Genomic DNA, 19,331 nt, shown 5'->3' with positions numbered 1-19,331 from the left:
CTCTCTCTCTGTCTTTCACGCCCGGTTATGTCTTTATTTCTGTTTCCAGAGATGCATCTCGTAATCTGAGAGGGGTGATCATCCATGCGTATCATCATTATTCACGCCTGGAATCGGTGTCGTGGATGCTGGCTAAGTCTGTCTGTCTGTCTGTACTAGCACAATACTTTAATAAACCAGCATTTTATTCGACTGAAGTGGGGTTAGTAATAAATATTTAATGAGTTGCCAAGCGGTTCGATGATTCTTTATCACGTTTCGTTGTATTCACTTCGCCACACGAATTCTTGGGCCCTCCACTCCCTCCCCCGTAATTCCAGCGGTGCCGGAACATTAATTATATGTTTTTGTTACGCCGAACTTTTAATACGGAGCTATAAAACATGTGGACGTCCGTGGAATTGCCTGACAGGATTTACCAGAGAAAATTGTGTTTTCAGGATGGCGTTTTCATAATGGGAGTGTTTGATTCCTGCCTTTGTGAATGCTGAAAAACGTACACATGCTTTCCTTCCCGGAAGTGTGTGGGCAGGGGGGGGGAGGGGGAAGCTGAAGCTCTTTCAGGGAAAATGAAGCCGTTCATTGTGGTTTACTTTTGTTTTGAAATAATACTAGTTATGGTGCTCCTTTCCAGAGAAATGGACTTGCTGAAATTTAAAAAAAAAACAGAGTTCCTCTGTTATGTCTCTGCAATATCAGAATTTCGGTACGAAGAAATTTTACAATGGTTGTTGTAGTGGGATTTTAGGAGCTGATGCTCCTAAAATCCCACTTCCGGGAAGGTTGTTGTAGTGGGATTTTAGGAGCTGATGCTCCTAAAATCCCACTACAACAACCATTGTAAAATTTCTGGCTGCTGTACGAAAAACCCCAGTTTCCGGGAGAAAAAACCTTCTACTCTTGGCTCTGACAGACTAACTCGATCACGTTGTGAAAAAGGCCCATAAAAATTCTTCACCTCATCGACAGGACTGTAACTCAGGTCTTTGCCACCCCACTTTGTAGGGAGAACGATTCTACGAACTGGCAATGGCAGCATACTCTAAAAAGTACCCAACCTGAATGACAGAAGCCAGAGGGGGGGGTTCCCATGATTAAATAATTTATTTAAATCAAAGTTTACATATTTACTGTGTATAGTAAAGAAAAAGTAAAATAAAATCATACAACTAACAATAACCCTCGTGGGTAGCACATTTGGTAGGATCACTGTCCTCCTCCTCACACCAGGTGGAAAAGACCCTTCGATGACTTGAGAAATTTTTATAGGCCTTTTTCAAAACGTGGCGGAGTTAGTCGGTCTCAGGGGAGGCTAGCATGATTTTTCCTCCTGGAAACTCGGGTTTTTTTTGTCTTAAGAAATTTGATACTTAGTCACTGATGCCCCTAAAACCCTAAATAATAATGCAATAACAAAACGAAATTCATATTTCAAACTAATTTGCATAGCTTTTTGTACACGATCCTATGGTAGACCATCAGTCCTGTTTTAATAGGCCACTTGATGGCCTTGCACCTGTTCCAGCTGGCGTTTCAGGTGGCAAGTGTGTGGATTCCAAAGAGGAGAGACAAACCTCAATGATTGGTAATAATATCAGTATCAATGATTGGTAGTAAACGAATGGAGAAACGTGGATTCCTGAACATGTCTTTTAATAATTCTTCGTTTTATGAATTATATTTTTGATATGGTTTTCAAATTTATAGTTGCTGGCAAACAAAACCCCAAGATAAGTGGCCTATGAAACCAGGAAAGATATGAGCCATCAATTATATATTTGAAAGTGAAACAACCTTTCTTCTTAGGACCACCAGCTAAGAACTGTAACGCACTGGCATTGTTCATTGCCTAGAAAACAGTGGATTCATTGCTAGTGGAAGTCGACTAGGACATTGTTTACAAACTTAAGAAATTTGACCCTATACTCGTAGATCAAGATCTCTAATTGTTGTAAACTGTACTGATAACGTTGTTAATGAAGACGTTGAAGAGAAGAGGACGAACGTTGTGGTATTCCACTCTGAGAAGAAAAGGACTTAGCAGTATTACTCTGCACGATGGCACATTTTCTTTCAAAGGTAGCTCTTCCATGTGTGCGTGCAGAGGTGAAGAAATTGTAGTCCATAATGTGCAAATTTCACATCAAGCAGGTGGTATGGAACTTTATTGATCAAGTTGATCCTTCCAATAACAGTTTTAGAGAGAGAGGGTTGAAATTTGTAATCACAGACCTACCTCTTGTAAACCCATGCTACACATTTGTGGTAAATGGATAGATATAGATATGGATAGATATGTGTGTGAACATCTAGCAGATGTTCACACACATCTGCTAGATGTGTGTGAACAATAACCTCAAAGCCTGAGAGTTCAGGAGACTGATGGGAAGGGTATTCTCGATCCCTTTATAAATTGTGGTTCTCATGAATAGGAATGATGTCGGCTCTCTTAAAAAGATCTGCATACCAGCCTCATCTGTATAGAAAGATTTAAGGATATGGAGCATTTGAGGCGTGCACTTTCTCTAGAGGTACAATTTGATCGGGTCCACAAGACAATTAATTTTAAGTTTGAAAAGTGGAAAGATTATGTCACAAAATTGATTCAATGAATACATTTAAATCTTTAGCATCAACAGATTGAAGTTGAGTCTCCATCAGTGAAAGAATTTGAAATGGATTTCTTAAATTCACCAATCGAAGGCGCTGAATTTAGTAATGTTAATTTTCAGGAAGTTTAGCCTCCCTAAAAGATGACTTTTAGGGAGGTTTTACAATCTCCCTAAGATAAATAACTCTAAGATGAATCATTGTTAACTTGCCAACAAAAATAAAACGCCACTTAAAGTTGTTTTATTTTAAAGAGGCAATAAAACCAAAACCTTCAGTAATAAAATCCCTTCCATCATTAATTTTAAATTTCCACATCCATACTCTTAAAGCAAGAAACTTTCTTAAATTATAGAAGAGCCCATGCAATAGGGTAAGCTGCCGCATTAACGAAGCATGCCTGGAATGAACTCAGGAATGATGACATCTCTAAGGATTTGGCGATTTCCATCTTTGACAAACGTAAATAATGATGTTCTTTCTTCACCATAACAAGAATTCTTCACCATAACAAGGGCTTTGTTATATGGGTCAACGATGATTAGGAAACGTAGACCAGACACAAATATAAAAACTCCGTTCACTGATTTAAACCAAAAGTTTTCTTCATTAAAAAAAAGGAAATTTATCTCAACCAAGTTTGAAAATTATACAAAGATACATTCATCTCCCCCTTCCCCACCACCAAAAAAGTAAAAACAAAATAATACTTCAAACACGATCAAGAAACAACTTTTATCTGTAAGTAAACTTAAAAGAATGTGCTAAAACTGCTTACGAGGGAGTTCAAAAAAAGATTTCTATTCACCCAGAAGTAATCCAGTCTTTGTAGAAGTCCTCTGGCAGTCCACACCACGACTGGGCAGCAAAAATCGCCTCATCAAGAGCAGCAAAGTGTTTGCCACGAAGAAAGGACTTCAGGGCACAAAAGAGAGAAATCCAAGGGTGGAAGGTTCGGGGAATAAGCAGGATGCGGCAATATTTAAATTTTTTCTGGCACATCGACAACATTTCATGTGCACATTGTACCCTTTTCTTCTTCTGGTAAGGAGACAGAAGTGATCTGGGAACCTATCTAGCAGACATTTTAGTCAAATGCAACTTTTGACGGATGATATTCTCCACAGACTTTACAGTAGTTTGGCACTCTTCAGCTATTTGTTTGACGCTAATACTGCTATCTTCTAGGATTAATTCCTCAAATTTTGCAATGTTCTCTTCTGTTACTGTAGTTGCTAGGCGGCTTGGGATTTATTCATCATCCACTGAGGTTCTTCCACATTTCAGTTGTTTAAACCAACATGCCACAACACCTGGACAGTCTTATCCATAAACAGTAACCATCTCTTCGTGGATTGTTTTGGGCATTATCCCTTTCAGAAAGAGTAACTGAATCACTGATCTGTATTCCACTTTATTTCATTCAGAGCTTCCAAGAAAAAAATGAATTGGCAGATCGAAACCAAAATTTGTGTGGTTGCTATAGAGATTTCAAGGTATCAAACAAAAAAAGAATTCATCTTCCAATCACAACTACTTCTGGGCGAATGCAAACTTCTCTAACATTGTGACGGTTTCCTCCATCTGACCAATCAACATTGACAGATGAATTACAGATTTTTCTCAAATATAATGTATAAAGAATCGATACCGATTTGACAGTTCTAGCGTGGCCAATTATAATCATTTTGAATAATGATTTATAAATTTTCAAAAATATTCTTTCACTGTTTCCATTATCCGACATCTGCTCTTCAAATAAGAACTTTGGAATAAATAATCACCACCAACCATAACAAGATCTCTTAAGCCATTATCATTCCTCTCATTAAACTCTTAAATGAAATTTTCAAGCAAAGAAAACTAATCAATACTGATTATCCTACCACACAACGCAGATTGTTTGTCCACCCTTGGAATTCCATCTTTTAGCCAAAGGATTTTAATCTGTATAATGGCATAGTGAGTACACTCAAAATCTCCACCACTAAAACCACTTATAGATAGGAGAGAAGGAAGAGATATACAGTACACCCAGCCACCATCTTATTCTGGCCATCCCAGTGGATGGAATAGCTCATTTTTCCCAACTCCTAGTGCTACTACTTTTGGCAATATAGTGTATTTAATTTATGCCAATGATTTATAGATCTTTTTTTGCAATGTCAGTTTTAAGACTGTATAGAGAAGTATTTTTAATCATTTCTTAGCGAAGTCCTTCTAAGAATAAGACATTGGGAACACGAAAATCTCTCGAATTAGGCCACCTTATCAACGTTTATCCATATCCAGCTTTCTGAAATAGGTTTAAATTCATTTAAAGTACAGTACATTTTGGCGTTTCTTGCTGGGCCCTGCGTTGCCATAGCGACCAGATAACTTATCACGCCGATCCTCCATTGTGCGCGTCATTTACCGAATTGTAGGGGTATCGTATGAAAGGGAATCCTCAGACCCGACTCAATTTAAATGCAAAGAATGGCCCGTTTTGTTAGCTGATCCGGATACTTTGCAGATAAAAGTTGAAGACCATTTCGGAAGGCGGCCTTGTACGAAAATATTCCGCCATTGACGCAACACAAAACAACCTCCGAATTCTAAACATTCCGCGCGTTCCTAAAAAGGGACATAAAAAAGACAAATCCAACCGGAATTCCTGTTACCAACAAGCACAAATATTGAGCAGATCGTTCAGTTTTTTTTACGATTTAATTTTGCAGTCGAAAGAACGACAGTCTGATTGAGGAAATCCGAAAAATCTTCGAAGATGGTTTGCTTTTGTTTTACGACCTCGGGGGTAATGGAATCTCTCTTTATACCTCTTCGGGAACACACTGCCCAAGGGATGTCGTGTGTCTTTTCTTTAGAATCGCTGTTCGAAACATTTAATATTGTTTCTTTTACTGTGGTAAGAATGTCACCTGCAGCGTTCTCGTTGAGAAATTATATCTTGGTCATTATCTTCTCGATCAAGGTCACAGTCATGGACTTCAACTGTTTCAAGGTCAGACTTCTTCTACTGCGATCTGATTTGATTGTTAAGCTCCTGTCATATTCAAAATCATGTCGATCGAGAGGTTTTCTGATCTCATCAGAAAACCTCTCGGTGCCAGATCTGAAGAATAAGAAGGTTGACACCACCAACGCGAGTTCTGTTAAACATGCAATGTTACTGGCTTCAGCCATACTGAAGTATATTGTCTTAGACGTATGATTGCATATCAAGAAGTACATGTATACTCCTTGATATGCAGTCTTCCAGAGTGAGAACCTTTTCGAACCAATTACACTTAGGATCGACGTTCCCACATACACTACCCTACCATTAATATCTGGACACCTACCTTTAGACAAAGAAAGAGCTTTTATTGTGTCATTTAATATTTTGTGCTGAAACCTTTTGCTTTTATGACGGCCTTCAATCTTCACGGAATACTCTCAACCAGCTTTTTATAAATGTCAGGTGACATGTTCCTCCACTCGGCCTTTAACGCAGCCACCAGTTTGGCCTTGTTCTTTGGGCGATCTCGATGTGCACGATCCAATACCTCCCAAAGATGCTCGATAGGGTTCAGATCAGCTCTCTGGGCTGGCCAATACAACTTTTCCACACTCATGTCTTCAAACCACTCTGTTACGACCCAAGCAGTATGGCATGGCGCGTTGTCTTGCTGATACAGGTATGGGGCCTTCCCCGAAGTATTTCCATAAAGTTGGAAGTGCATAATTGTCCAGACTGTCCTGGTATTGCACAGCATTCATGGTATTGTCGATAACGACTAATGGGACAAAGCCAAACCGTGAAAGAAGTCCATACCATGACGCTACCTCCACCAAACTTCATTGGGAGGATAGAATGAGGAAGGAACTGTTCCCCCGGCATTCACTACACCCAAAACGGCCATCAGACTGGTAGAGTGCGAACCTCGACTCGTCTGTCCATAGGATTGTTTCCCACTGCTCTACAGTCCAGGATTCGTCTTCTTTATACCATGTTAATCGGCGTCTAGCATTTGTTCAGGTCATCAGTTCTGTTGAACTGTTGAGGTAATTCTGTTGAACGTGTCATCCTGCATGCCCACTTTTGCAATTGTCTGTTCGAAGCCCAGCGTGCATATTTATAGCAAGTTCTGTGACGTGTTGTGTGCATAGGACCTATTTCCCCATCCTTGAAGGGATGTCCGGATATCAATGGTAGGGCAGTGTATGTCAGAACACGGATTTGAAAGTAAGTGGATCAAGTTCTGTTAGAATTTCAGTGGAATGTTATCAGATGCCACCTGCTCGGTGGGATTGTCTTTTTGTTTGCTGGATGAAAAACCCGAGTTTTCGGAAGATAAAATCATGCTATCCTCTCTTGGGACCGACTAACTCAGCCACGTTGTGAATAATTCTGTGTCGATTCCATAAATCTACATTATTGTTTTTTTATTGTACATTGGCGATCTAACTGCTGTTAAAATACTTTGTCTTGATATAAATTTGTTTCAATTTTTATATTGGTATTTCTTGGGATCTTACTTCTATACACTCAGGAGCCAAAATATTTTGACCACTTCTGTCTCCACGAATGGACGCTTCCACCTCAGAATGACTTCACCAACCGCAGGAGCACATATAGTGCCAGCACTTGTGGTGCCTGTCAATGGGGAAAAGTAAGACCCTGATGTAATTGAATCAGGAAATGATTTGTGACACTAGGAAAGCGGGCGCCCACATCTCAACAACCTCAGACGTTGTCGACTCTTCGAGGGCTGCCGGAGAAATGCTCCCGTGCCATGACCAGTTCATGGCACGGGAGCATTGTGTTTGGACGTCTGATGATTGGAAAAGAGTCGCCTGGACATCACTGATTCCTCTCATGGACATCACTGGGTCGCCTGGACATCACCGAACACACCCTCACTTCTAGATCTCACCTCGGTACATTGTTTTTGGACATTAATCCAGATAGCTTGAAGTTTTTTCAACAAGACAATCCCCTTGTCACAAGGCCTGCATTATGTAGGAATAATTCGAGGATCATGTCTGGTGTTTGTCCATCCACTTTATCTTTTATGGATTTCAAATGAATTCCTTTCAAAGTCTGTGCTATTCATCAGTGCTAGCGCGTGGTACTAACTTCCCATCTCGTATTAAATCTTTTCACAACCAGGGGCCCTGACTCGTAGGTTGAGATCCCAACTTGCCTGAGCTATTTGCTGGTTTGTTCCTTCACTTTTCTACTTGCTTTAAACACTTGTTTTCAGGTAAACAATCTAATTGAGTTATCCAAGGGATTTGTTCAGCATTCTTTCTATTCTTGCGCTCTTTTCTTCTCCTACCTTAATTATCTAATTATTGTCTTCCACCCTTCTCAATCCTCAAGTTGATTCCTCTCGTTACACCATATACATCAAAACTACCATAATTCCTAGTTCCACGATTGTAATAATGCCATGACCTCTCATTGGAGGATGGAGCTCACCAAGAATGTCCAAGTAATGCAACTTTCTATCAGTTTACTGCCATCTATCTCTCTCTCTCTGTCATAGTCAAGGCCCTCGTGGGTAGCACAGTAGGTAGGATTGCCACCCTCCCCACACCGGGTGGAATAAGACCTGAGTTCGAGTCCCATCAATGATGTGAGGAATTTTTTATGGGTCTTTTTCACAACGTGGCTGAGTTAGTCGGTCTCAGAATGGGTAGCATGGTTTTTTACTCCAGAAAACTCGGGTTTTTCATCCAGCAAACAGAAAATCAACCACAGAACACACCCGAGCCTTGGTCACAGTTGCTTCTGAAACCCAACAAGAACAATTCATTATTGCTTTCACTCTATTCCTCGCTTTCTTTACCACCGAATAGCAGCTACTTAGAGGCTGCATAGAGGGCGCTGAGTAGTTGCCTCTCCATACATTATACATATACGCCACTGACTGGTTGTCACTGTTTAAAAATTAAAAAAAAAAAATTTTTTTTTAATTTTTCCCATAATTAATTTAAAATAATTCAAACATTTATATAATCTTTAATTCTGGCCACATACCCCATTACATTAAACATAATGTAAGAAGAATAAACCATGCTACCCTTTCCTGATATCCACTAACTCAGCCACGTTGTGAAAAGACCGATAAAAATTCCTCGTGCCATTGATGATAATCGAACCGAGGTCTTTTCTACCCGGTGTGAAGGGGCGGCGGTACTGATATGTGTCTCAGTCGTATTATTGAGGGTTTATATGTGCTGCGACAATGTCGACATGCCTTCCGAGAGGACGATTTTCTGCAGCGCTCGGTTATCACTTTCTGTCAGCTTCAGAGGTTTTCCGGGTTCTTTTGTGACTTTTTCATTACCATCTTCTTCCATTTGCAGATCACATCAGTTGTCGACCCAGGGATCTTAAGTGAAGTTGATAAATCACATTCAGACCGATTACTTATGTGGCACCCTATTTTCCTTCCACATTGGAAGTCTGTTAACTCCATCAATCGCTGCATCTTGCATTCACAATCGAAAGCCTACCAGTATATTCATAGTAGTGTTTTGATAGGTGGCGCTTGGGTGAGATCGGACAAACTTTCAATGGAGGGGGTGTCTGGATATCAATGATAGGGGCGACATAAACTTGTTCCGGTCCAAAAATATAGAATCTAAAAGATCTAAAAGACACAAAACCAATACTACTCCTCAAGAGTACCAGAAGTGCATTTAATGGCCCTTCTTAAAGAAGAAATTTTTCATTAGATTGTAAACTGCATACAGGGAAGATTCAAAATTACCAATCTTCTGAAGACTACTTTATTTTCGTTTTTATCCCTCCATAAGGGGGTTAGGAGGTGCATTTATAAATTTGTGAGTCCTAGTGTCCAAGAAATACTTGGATGGATGGATTCCTCACTTCTGGGTGGACTCCTCATTGGTGGAACATCATCGAGAGGCCTAAGACCTACCCCGGAAGAAGAAGAGTCCACAAAAACTTTATACAACGGAACCTTGATCGAAAGTTGACAAGAGCCCCCAAATTAGGGGACCTCGACTCTTATAAATGGATTTCAAATATATCACAAATATCAATTTATTGTTATTGATGATCTTGCGAGAATTAACGACACAGAATTATGTCAGATTATTTGTAATTCAGCTCCCTACGTGGGTGGTAAATTATTTAACTACCAGGACGGCGAAAAACAGGGAGGTTAACTTAGAAGCCGTCCCTTAAATGTTTGTTAAACTGTTGTTTGTTCCACGATCGTGATAATTACATTAACCAGATGAACAGCGAAATAAATATTGTAAATTATGAACTCCAATTGTCTTTATGCGTTTCTTAACACCACCGTTTATGTTTCTTAACATCCTGTATGAAATTAGGTGCATTGTAATAAGATGTCATTTTAAAGACATTATAATGAAGTTGGAGTTCCAAAATACCTTTCCATGATCTTAATAATTACATTATTGAGATGAACAGCGCATGCCTGATACAGTAATTCCCTTATATAGTGTAAATATATAAATAAATATTTCTTAATGATCACTTGGGTATATTTATTTATAAATAAATATACCCAAGTGATCATTAAGAAATTGGAGTTCAATAATTTACAATATTTATTTATAAATAAATATTGTAAATTATTAAATAAATAAATATTGTAAATTATTGAACTCCAATTGTCTTTATGCGTTTCTTAACACCACCGTTTATGTTTCTTAACATCCTGTATGAAATTAGGTGCATTGTAATAAGATGTCATTTTAAAGACATTATAATGAAGTTGGAGTTCCAAAATACCTTTCCATGATCTTAATAATTACATTATTGAGATGAACAGCGCATGCCTGATACAGTAATTCCCTTGTATAGCGTAAATATATAAATAAATATTTCTTAAATGATCACTTGAGTATAAGTGATCATTAAGAAATTGGAGTTCAATAATTTACAATATTTATTTATAAATAAATAAATAAATATTGTAAATTATTAAATAAATAAATATTGTAAATTATTGAACTCCAATTGTCTTTATGCGTTTCTTAACACCACCGTTTATGTTTCTTAGCATCCTGTATGAAATTACGTGCATTGTAATAAGATGTCATTTGAAAGTCAACGAAGATCAAATTCCTTTTGGCCGTGGACAATCTGTAAAGGTCAAACCTTTTAGGTCCTCCCACATACGTTGGAAGCACGAATGTTCCAGTTGCAATCTTTGTAAGAAGACAACGGATTCCGGCCAGCTGTACAACTACATCGACAGTATGTTTACGCCAATTCACGGCGGTGTTGAAACAGACTGTACGTTGGGGTTGGTACGGTCGCTACCACAGTCGGCATTTGCGTGCGAAACCATAATTGTGTAAGATCGGAAATCGCTTTCCTTTCAGACACGCCGGGGATTGTTTGTGTGGTGCAAAATGTGCAAAAAAGTCTTCTTCTTCTTCGCAGTGGCAATTTCCATATGTTCACATCGGAATTGCCGGTTAACGGGCGATGACTAACCGATCAAAGCGGGATTAAAATAATCCGGCGAAAACCCCATCCGAATGACCCCCTCTCATCAGCAGATGTCGACAACGTGTACGGCAACAGGTGCCCACCTGCCAGGTACGTGTAATTTGCACCGGTACTGGTGCAAACAGCTGGCACGTTTCGCCGGTAGCGGCGTCTTCAGGGGATTCGTCTCACGAGTTTAAAGGGCATCTGAGGGTTGACAAAAGGAGGGGTCTTCTCCTTAACTACAATACGGCGTTAAAGTGTCCCGGACGGCGATTAAAATACAATTTGCAACATTGGAAACAAAAAGTGCGGACTTACATGTGCGGATATCATCCTCTTGGGGGGTTCTCCGAATTCTTCAGGGCCGCACACTCACTGTATGAACTCCCACACCACTAAACGAAAGCCGGCGAGGGCAGAATGCGTGGCAAACGCTACTCAGCATCGGCCGATCTGCTGGAGCCCGTGTTACGTTTTCCTGCAATAAGCGAGCGCACAAAAGAGTTCGCTGTGCAGCAGCGAACCACGTGACCGGTGATAGATGCCGGTCTGACGTGCTGCACGAGGAGATAACACTTGTGGCGGGTGCTTGTGTAGGCGTACACTGGCGCTAGCGACACTCCAAAGAGCTACCGAACAGCGGTCTCGAGAACGGGAGGCAAAAAAAAAAGAAAACGAAGGGAAGGGGACAATCGGCACTCTCGCACGAAGATATTTAAGGCTCGTTCTACAAGTCACGTGACCACGAAACAGGCGCGCACGCCTACACATACCGGCAACGCTCAGTTTCCAGATGTTCCGGCCGTAAATGTATCGGCAAACATTTGAATCGAACGCGATGAGGGGGCCCCGCACGAAATTACAGACGAGAATTTGTTGCTTACAAATATGGGGATTGTCGTTTGGATATAAATGTCAACGGGACGCGATCCTCGCTTTCGTATTCGTCTTGTACGCATGTGGGAGGCGCATGGCTGGCACACGGATTCAATTTCGTACCACCCAGAGTTGTGTGTGGGGGGGGGGGCGAAAGGGTTTTATACAGATTACGAAGTCGGCAATGTTATCAGCTGGAGAGGATCGTCTTACTTCAAAGAAGGCAACATATGGAGTACCGGGAAAAAAACAGGAACGATTTGTTAAAGATGTTTTGGATTCGTTTTAAAGCAATAGTTTCCGCATATTGATCTGTGGGTATCGCTTTCATCGGGACGAACGGAGGTAGAAAGAGAGGCGGAAGGATCGAATATCCTTGAACGATGGAAAGCGAAGATGGAGTAGTCGGAGGAATAAGTGCGTGTCAATATGTGTTAAGAGCAGTGATGACGTCATTGTACTGTTAAAGATTAGCGAGATGCCACTTTGGACGGAATAAGACAATGATCGATAAGATCAAAAGCCCAGAGGACGCGGGGAGGGGATGCAGGGACGGACGCGAGATGCTCCGAAGATTGGGGTTGCTAGGTAACCATGTAAACAGCGTGCCATTCATAAATAAACGGAAGTGTGGCCAATTGATGAATGCGTGCCTTTGAGGGACAACGGAGAATAAGGGAAGAACGAAAGCAATAAACCCAAGTGGGTGTTTTACGTCATTTTCCGATCCCAGTTTTCGTTTGGTTCAACTGAATGCGATTCTCTTTAAGTGAATTGAGTCTGACCTTTTCTCAATCTCGGAATGGGATGTTGTCGAGCAAAAATGGTTTCTGACGTGGTCGAAATGCACGCCACGCGCATGCGTGCCTTCTAATTGGATGTGACATTTTCCGTCTTTGTTTTTAACCTTCCTCTGGGATTTCCGGGTGTCATGTATGAAATGAAAAGTTTTTCTCTTGGGCAGCGTTCTGGTTTCTATCTTCTCCCTCCCGTTTCATGGACTTTTTCCCACTCAAAGAACTCCATTTCTTGAGCTGAAAAATGCTTCAATGTTTGCTCTCAACATCTGGTGTCTCGTGAAACTGGCAAGGTCCCCCTTCCTTCCTACTGGAACTTCATTAGGGTCTTTCTGCTTTTGCCAGAAATACAGCAGTGGACAAATAAATAGCAACACCTTCAGAAGCATTAAAACTTTTTATTTAAAATGCCAATATTGTTAAATATTACAATATTTGAATACTGAAAGAATAAACAAAATGTGAACTTTGCCTACATATTTTTATGCTTATTCCACTTACATCATTTGCCAATCCTCATCCAGGCGAGAAGGATTGGCAAATTTGCAAGAAAGCAAAATCTTCACAGTTCACCCATCCGCACCCTTCAAGAATTCATCTAGTTCTAGCTTGAATTCATGAACCCATCCACTTCCACAACAACAGATGGAAGCCTGTTCCAACAATCAACCACCTGCTAGCTGAAGGTAAACTTCTGCACATCTATCTTGCAACAATCCTTCTTCAACTTTTATTTATGCGCCCTTCATGCGTGTAGTTTCAGCAGGGGAATGAATACCATTAATATTCAGCTTACTCAATCCATTCAAGGCTTCAATCGCCTCAATCAGTTCACCCTACAAGTGCCTAGTCTCCAGACACTGTAATTTGCACAACAGAAGCCTTTCTGGGTAAGAGTACCTTTTTGTCCTCTTCCATTCTGGTTGGCCTTCTCTGCACCCATTTCAGCCGATCTACAGCCTTCCTAAAATGAGGCCTCCACACCTGTATACAATACTCTAGATGTAGCGTAACCATGACCTTATACAAAGGGTAATCACATCCTCATCCCTGCTAGCAAAGTTTCTGTACATCATTGGGTGTAGTACTACACAGTTGATAAGTTACTCTGGAGTTATTGTACCCATGTGCAGTGAGAGTACCTTGCATTGGTCAATATTAAACTTAAACTGCCATTTCTCAGCCCATTGACCCAAGTTTCTTAGATCTTGTTGCTGTAGCTGACCCTGATGACTGTCGTTAATCACTTTGCCAATCTATGAATCATCTGCAAACTTAGACATTAAGCCTGGTATACCTTCATCAATATTATTGATAAATACTGGAGACAACAATGGACCCAGCCCAACCCTGGGGAACTCCACTAATAACATTAGTCCACGATTTGCAATGTCTATTAATTACCACTCTCTGTCTCCTTCCACTTAACCATCTTTTTATCCAAAGCGGTAACCTGCCCTTAATGTCGCGTTGATCTAGTTTGTACAGCAGTCTTTTATGTCCAAGATATCAAAAGACTTCCTGAAATCCAAATATATGATGCCAAAATTATATTTTTTACTTGCATCCAGTTCCTTGGTCATTGATTCATATCAGATTGCTTAGACAGGACCGCCCCTTGACAAATCCATGCTGTGATTGCAGTATAATTGCATACCTGTCCAGATGGTCCTCCATTACTTCTTAAATCAGAAATTCATTTATTTTCCCTGGAACAGATGTAAAGCTAACAGGGCTGTAATTACTCAACTCGCCTTTCGATCCTCCAATTCCTGATCGTTGGCCTAAGACTCAAACTCTAAAACAGTGGATGTTGCAATCACAACAAACGTTGCATAAGCTAATAACGTCTATTATCTAATGTATTTCAGCGTATTTTTTCCATTTTAAAAATTTTTCATGGTGTTGCACTTTTTTTTGTCCACTACTGTATATCCGAGGCTTTCCAGTGTTGTGTTTTCTTTTCCACTTCTATAAACACTCCTTTAAGCGTCTCAGATATTTGTCTTCTCCGCACATCGATTTTGCTTCTTTGCATTCTCTTTCCTTCGCAGGTGAAGAGTTTCGGGTTTGTCTTCATTTATCGCTGGACTTATCGGTTCGGCAAATGTTGACATAAAGAGAATCCGGTTTCTGCAACTGAAGTTTCGAAAGTCTTTGTTTCTTCTAAGCCAAGATCCTTTCCCCAACATTCTCGAATTTCTCGTGCGTATATGTGTGCGATCATGGTGGCTGTTAGCTTAGCTAAAATCCAATAGAAGGGTGCTGGAAAGAGAATTGAAGCTTTTAAATTCCTTTGTCCAGGATCCCGGATTTAAAAGATAAACAGCTGTTTCGATAACGTTGCCATCTCATCAGAGTTAGCAACCAATTATCAACCAGTTATCAAAAATATAAATAAATTTTGATAATGTTTTTGAAATACACTGCGTTGACAGAACTCATGGGATATCTACCTACCTAGTAATGGGTAGGCCCACCTTTCTTCCGAACAAGGGCAGTCACATGGCGAGGAATTCATTCCACTAGTTCACGAAAGCGTTCCACAGGTATTTCCATCTATGCTTGCTGCATAGATGGAATGGAGGATCCAAACCTCGAACGGACCTTTTCACAGCATCCCAAAGATGCTCCATAGGGTTCATATTCCGGGGAGGCCATTCCATGGTGGTAAAATTTGCGGAATGCTCTTGTCACCACGGCTCTGTATGCAGGCGCATTGTCCTGCTGGAAGAGTCCATTACCCTGTGGGTGCAGGATGACCATGAAGGGATGCAGATGGTCTGCAAGGATGGACATGTAACCTGGACCGTTCTGAGATGCGTGTAGACGTACCAGAGGTCTCAACGTGAGCCAGTTGAACACGCCCCAGATCATTACCGATCATCCACCTGCCTGAACAGTTCCTTGTTGATATGACGGGTGCATAGCATCGTGCGGTTTACTATGGGGAAGTTTACTCCTGGCAGCAGTTTTTGGATGTGTACAAACGGTTTAGTGTTTTTAGTCAGTCGTGGAGAGGTTATCTTCTTGAAGAGTTTCTCGCTTCCTCAAGGTGGAGAGTGGTAAATGATCCTGAACAGCTACCGACATGTTCTTCTGTGCATGGGGAGTCGTATTTGATGTTACCATCTTTTCGGATGGGGTTTATTCTAACATAAGAATTGGACTGGACATGATCATTGACCACCAGTGATCATCGATGTGTAACTTTGATTATAAGGTGGAAGGCCAGTCCCGAGCATGGTTGGTAGACCAACTGCTTTTCTTTGAAGAGAGTCACTTGATCAGCCACAATGCAGCTGTTTATTAGGGTCATCTGGAAATTAACTTTCAACTACCCATGGATATTGTGTCTGTAAATTGCGTGTGTTCTATGGTCTATTTGCCTGCTTTGCTGTAGGAAAAACCCCAGATTTTCCCGGTAGATAAACCTTGATGTCTACACCTAAGACCGACTAACTCAGCCACGGAAGGAAAAAAGTTCCTCTCGTCATCAATGGGATTCGAACCCTGGCCTTTTTCACCCGATGTGAGGAGGACGGTGACGATACCTCCGTGCTCCAGCGCAGACACAATGGATGCGTAGTTACAGAAGGTAAGCGAATAGGAAGTTTATTATTAGAGCTCTACAAAGGAATGCCATTTCGGATGCCCCCTATAAGAGAGAGAGAGAGAGAGAGAGAGAGAGAGAGAGAGAGAGAGAGAGAGAGAGAGAGAGAGAGAGAGAGAACGTAATTGAAACGGCATATCAAAAGGAAGGACAATGGCGTTGTACAATCGCCCTTAGAAGAATCCTTACAAAACAAAGGAACGTTGGAGGCACACAAAGCGATATCAATCGATGGAGATTCAACAAGTAACGCAAGTCGTCAACAAAATGGATCAAATCAAAGATAGTGAAAAGAGAAGAGAGAGACTGCAGCAGCAATCTCTCTCTCTCTGAAAAGAGAATGATAAAATATAACAGAGAAATTGCAACCAGAACTAAATAGATCATTGTACCACCAGTTGGAGCATTGCGATAATTAAATAGGATTCATGACAAAAGAAAGTAATCTTTGTGCTGTGGCGAGGCGTTCAAATGGAAATAATTAAAAAGATTTATGCCTCTAAAATATATTTAAAAAAAATTCAAAAATAGACATTTTAGAATAAAATAAAAGGCAGTCGAGATTTTATATCAACTCAAGCTATTGTTTTTTGATAGGCTATTCGATAAACACTAGATTGATCCACGCACACTCCGTGTATACGCGATATGCGTATTCCTTTGTAATTAACAGGAATAGACGTGCCCAGACGTGATTAGACATGTCGATGCTTGCAAATAAGGTAGTGTATGTTGGTGATCCTACCAGGTAGAAAAGAAGGTTCGAGTCCTGTCGATAATGTGGGAAATTTTTATGGGCCTTTTTCACAATGTGGCTGAGTTAGTTGGTTTCAGGCGAGGGTAGCATGGTTTTTTCTCCCGGATACGCGGATTTTTCATCCAACAAGCAGGAAATCGATCCTAGAAAATCGATGTTCCTAAACCCTACAAACAACTTCGACAATGGCAACTTGTGGTTGTGTGAACAATCCAAATATTTGGTTACAGTTGCAGTAATACCACCTTCTGGAAAAAGAGAGGCAGGATAATACATGGGCTAACAAGTTGGTTACACAAAAATGGCTTGCGTGCGAGAGAGACAGTCGAGCAAGAATTGAACTTTGGGAAAGGAAAGAGTGGCCATCGAGAGTCGCTGACACCAGATTCAAAGAACATTAAGGAAGAACCACCAGGAGATCGAAACAAACTGCTGTTATCTCCTCTGAATATAAAGCTAGGTTTAATTAATTAGATTTCTTGTCAGCAGTAAAACATCAGAGAACTTTTCTTAAAATGCACCCCGGTGTTACCAATCTGTTTTTTCGAAGTGTATATGGAATTAACACAAGTATTTAATATGTATTTAGTAATTAGAGGAAAGGACCCCAGAATCGGGTATTTTATTGACTCCCTAGAAAATGGTGTCCCTGATATTACATCAAAAACACAACGTATAGAGCGTTACTCATGTCCCTTATGAAATTAAACTTAAATTGATCTGTCGAGAAGTTCAGCTCGTGTGATTGATACATCAATTCATTGGCAGTTGAATCCGACAGCGACTGTGCTGTCGATGCTTCTGATCCTGCCTCATGTCTTCTCACCACCTGCGCACGTCTAAATTCACTGATATACTCTACGTGTGACAAGTCGATTGTGAATGATCCATATATCTTCTACCGGAGATGTTTAATTAATGTAGATGGGATCTCTAACTAAATGGACATCGTTCTAACAGCATGATTTACATTATGAGCATTATTGGACTCTGTAGTCCTATTCCTTTAATCATATCTACTGATTGCACATCGTCTGTTAACTGTCTTCTAGAGTTAAGCGTGCTTTGAAATTTATTTGCATTTTTCTTTCATGGATCAGCCCATTAGATCACTACTCTTCTTGAACAATTTTTTTGCAACCAAGATGGACGTAAAAAATTTTCAAAAAGGTTCTGTTTATTTACATTTCCCAGTGTTTCTCCCTCGCGCGAAGTAGCACAATTGGTATAATTGCGGTTCTCTCCACACGGGGTGGAAATGACTTGACTGAGTTCGAATCCCGTCGATAAAGTGAGGAATTTTAATTTTAAGGGGATTTTTTCATAACGTGGCTGAGTTAGTTGGTCTCAGGAGAGAGCAGCATGGTTTTTCTCTCGGAAACTCAGGTTTTATTTCTGGCCCATCATTCTCTTCTCCTGTAGCGTTGATGTACTACACTTCTGTTAGGCAGAGAAAGCAAGGGAACTTACTGAAACCACTTGCACACCCAGAAGGAACCCCAAGAACTACAGAAATCAATGGGTGGGTATTAACACTGTGCAGAAACAGAGTGAAACTTTTACAAGAACTATTTGTGATAAAACGCATTTTTCAGATTGTGACCAATACCAATTTTTTTAAATGACCAATCAAATCAAAAAACAGGAAGTTTGCATCAATCGTATGACATTTTCTCCATCTTGTCTTCAGCTGGGATCCAGTATGTTCCACTATTTTTAACGAAATATCTTGAGACCCATGTCCCGCTCTAAGTCACTCAATTTTTGTTGATTACGTGTGGTTCCACTAGGACAGGCTACTTCTGAGGTGTAATCCCAATTATTCTGCCCACCAGATATTCATCAGATATTATTTTATTCTTCATATTCTGACTACTGTTCTCTGGAAGGTAGATTGGGGATGAAAGAAACTTTAAAAAGTCTTCTCGAGGTATAGCAAAAGGGTACACTTGCAACTACCATGAAACATCCCTCTGATGGTAACCTTCCACTATCACAGCAGAAATGAGGTGCACACCACTTCCCTTTTCACCCATACCAAAATAGGCTTGATATGCAATGTGAATTCTTTGGTTCCACCAAGGAATGTTTCACCTCTGCTTCATTCCTATATAATAGACAAACCTATATACACTGGTGTTCAAAGAAAGTGCATCACCTCTTAAAATTTTACTGTTGTAGAAATGTTGC

The 19,331-nt window shown here is 40.4% G+C and overlaps 1 protein-coding gene across 3 annotated transcripts in view; it reads right to left on the bottom strand.

Moving 5' to 3' along the window:
- LOC150087653 (uncharacterized) overlaps positions 1 to 19,331 on the bottom strand; it is a 354,571-nt gene that overhangs the window by 311,914 nt on the left and 23,326 nt on the right. For 2 of the 3 annotated variants that reach the window (XR_016546750.1, XM_090369902.1), the window contains exon 1: positions 11,417 to 11,567. The exons of the other annotated variant lie outside the window; for it this stretch is intronic. The gene's annotated coding sequence lies outside the window, so the exon portion shown is untranslated. Of the gene's footprint in view, positions 1 to 11,416; positions 11,568 to 19,331 lie in introns of those variants that run through there. 3 annotated transcript variants of the gene reach the window in all.

The sequence above is a fragment of the Mastigoproctus giganteus genome, chromosome 3, assembly GCF_048544385.1.
Source record: "Mastigoproctus giganteus isolate SK-2022 chromosome 3, ASM4854438v1, whole genome shotgun sequence".
Taxonomy (NCBI): domain Eukaryota; kingdom Metazoa; phylum Arthropoda; class Arachnida; order Uropygi; family Thelyphonidae; genus Mastigoproctus; species Mastigoproctus giganteus.
The sequence above is the reverse complement of the archived record's forward strand: the minus strand, read 5'-3'. Positions and strand labels throughout refer to the sequence as shown.